Genomic DNA, 2,653 nt, shown 5'->3' with positions numbered 1-2,653 from the left:
AGATTATCGTAAATTCCCCAATATCGTGCCTTCGCCGGGAATTATTATATTTTAATTCCCCGGCCAAGGCCACAACCTGCTATAATTTGGCAGGTGATACAGTTTTGGCGGTCACATGACCTAATTATACTATCTATATAGGATAAAGGTAAGCTGTCCAGGAAGTGGCGCCTCAGGTGTCAAAAGTGATGACCCCTTGGTCATCTGAGGTGAGCGCGTCATGTGTGCGCGAGTGGGGAGAGAATGGATGAGCCGCCTGTGTGCATGTGTGAGCGCCTGTCAGCTGACAGGATTTCCAACACTCTCCCCGGCCGTCGACAACTGTAAAATCGTTGACCTGAACCATAATGAGAGGAGCCATAATAAGCTGAAACAGGAAGAGAAAATCAAAACGATCTTTAGCGAGATGATGATTCTCTTCACCCATGAGCTGCCCGTGAGACCGTCCGGAAGGTGCGCTGGCTAGGCATGCCAGCATCCTCGACGTCAGGGCTCGTAAATCCCTTCGGCTTTGGCTACTGTCATTCTCACGTTGAACCCAGTCGGTTAGTCAGGGTCGTAAATCCGTCGAGGTTGACGAAGTCCAACGGTGAGAAGCCGATGAGTTGTCCTGGTTCTATGCCCCTGAAGGTGAGATGGGCAAGAGGACAAGCTTGGCGATTGGCCTCGTTAGCGTCGTCTGAGCAGTTGTGATTGTGACTACCCTAATGAGTCATTCCGATCCTGGGTGTAGAGCAGTCACGCGGGCGAGAGGTCATTTGGTTGGTTGGTATCTCTCGTCCGTGAGTAGAACCAGTGAGGCGATCTGAATCTGATGAGTCGGATGGTGCCACTTGGATATCGCTTGAAGACGTTGGAAATATCCCGTGGACCACCTCTTCCAGAATCCTTGAAGTTTCTGTTGAATGAGCTGCCATCTAGAGAGTCTCGAGTCTCTGGAAGAGTCGGGGGAGCCTGACCGATGAGGAAATGTCCAGGTGTCAAGGCTGAGCAGTCATCAGGATCATCCGGGAGCGGTTCCAGTGGTCGTGAGTTGAGCACCGCCTCCATTTGAGCGAGCAAAGTGGTGAGTTTCTCAAAAGTGAGCAGATCCTCTCCGATAGTCCGGATGAGATATAACTTCACCGACTTCACCGCCGGTTCCCATTTTCCTCCAAAGTGCGGAGCGCCTGGAGGGTTGAAGCACCACTGAGTCCCATCGTTGATGAGGAGCTGTGCGAGCTGTCTTGATTGAGCTGATCCTGACGAGAAGAGCTTCTTTAGTCCCTTGTCAGCGCCAAGGAACTTGGTTCCGCAGTCACTGAACAAGGAATGAGCGATCCCACGCCGACTTGAGAAGCGTCTATACGCCGCGATGAACCCTTCGGCTGAGTAGTCTGACACGACCTCGAGATGGACCGCTGAGGTGGTCATGCAAATAAAGATGGCCAACCAGCCTCTGTAAGACTTGTGTCCCCGCCCTTTCCAGGACGGTAGAACCACTGGGCCGGCATAGTCGATCCCAGTGTTGAGAAAGGCTCCAGCGGGAGTGGGTCTGGCTGGTGACAACTAGCCCATGAGCTGTTGCGCGCTTACTCCACGTTGGCGAGTGCATTTAACGCAGTTGAGTATAAAGGAGCGTACTGGTGCCCGGCCTCCGAGTATCCAGTAGCTGCTTCTGAGCTGTCGCAGGGTGAGTTGTGTGTCTCCGTGGAGTGCCCTTAGATGAGCTTGTCCTATGAGCAGTTGAGCCAGTCGAGATTCCTTCCGAATGATGACTTGATTTCGGCTCTCTGGACCAGGTTGAGCGAACTTGAGTGGTCCGGCAACTCTCAGTACCCCTTGGTGATCGATGAAAGGTGTGAGCTTGCTGAGAGGGTGAGATTTACTGATTTACTTTCTCTCCCCTCGTGAGATTGTTCTGAGTTGATCCTTGAAGTGAGCTGCCTGTGTGAGTTAGATCCAGAGGATCCGAGCCTCTTCCAGATCACCAAGTGTGAGCGGGTACCGAAGAGATGAATGAGGGACTCTCCTGAGCCGAGCGATGAATCTTCGACAGACTGCTGTGAGCCTGAGCAGTCGGTTGAGCGATGAGAATCAGTCGATGGGATCCCAGAGAGCGACCGGTTGAGTCTTGACATGCAAGAGAACTCCTGGCTTCTCCTCGAGGTCTACGCTAAGGTCCTTTTCCAAGGCGTGAGTCGGCCATGATGAGCTGACCTGCTGAAGCCATGGTGGCCGTGTCCACCACAGCTTATGAGCGACCAGCTGATGTGCTGATAGACCTCGAGATGCACAATCTGCGGGATTTTCCTTGCCTGATACCAATCTCCAGTGAGTCTGCTGAGTGAGGTCCTGAATGAGTGATAGCCGATTTTTCACGAACTCCTTCCATCTTGATGAGTGAGAGCTCATCCAGGTGAGCGTGACCGACGAGTCCGTCCAAAGATAAGTTGTGGCGTTCGTGAGGTTGAGTTGGTCCTTGACGTACTTGGTCAGTTTGGCAAGAAGAAGAACTGCGGTGAGTTCTAACCGTGGGATTGTCAGCCGTTTGAGCGGTGCGACCTTCGTTTTCGAGCAGACCAATGTGAGTTGCGGTTTCCCGTTGTTGGAAACCTTGCGATAGACCAGGGCCCGGCAACCTTCAGGTAGTCGGGAGCCAGCCTATTACTAG

The sequence above is a fragment of the Fopius arisanus genome, unplaced genomic scaffold, assembly GCF_000806365.1.
Source record: "Fopius arisanus strain USDA-PBARC FA_bdor unplaced genomic scaffold, ASM80636v1 scaffold00161, whole genome shotgun sequence".
NCBI lineage: Eukaryota > Metazoa > Arthropoda > Insecta > Hymenoptera > Braconidae > Fopius > Fopius arisanus.
Note: the sequence above shows the minus strand (reverse complement) of the source record.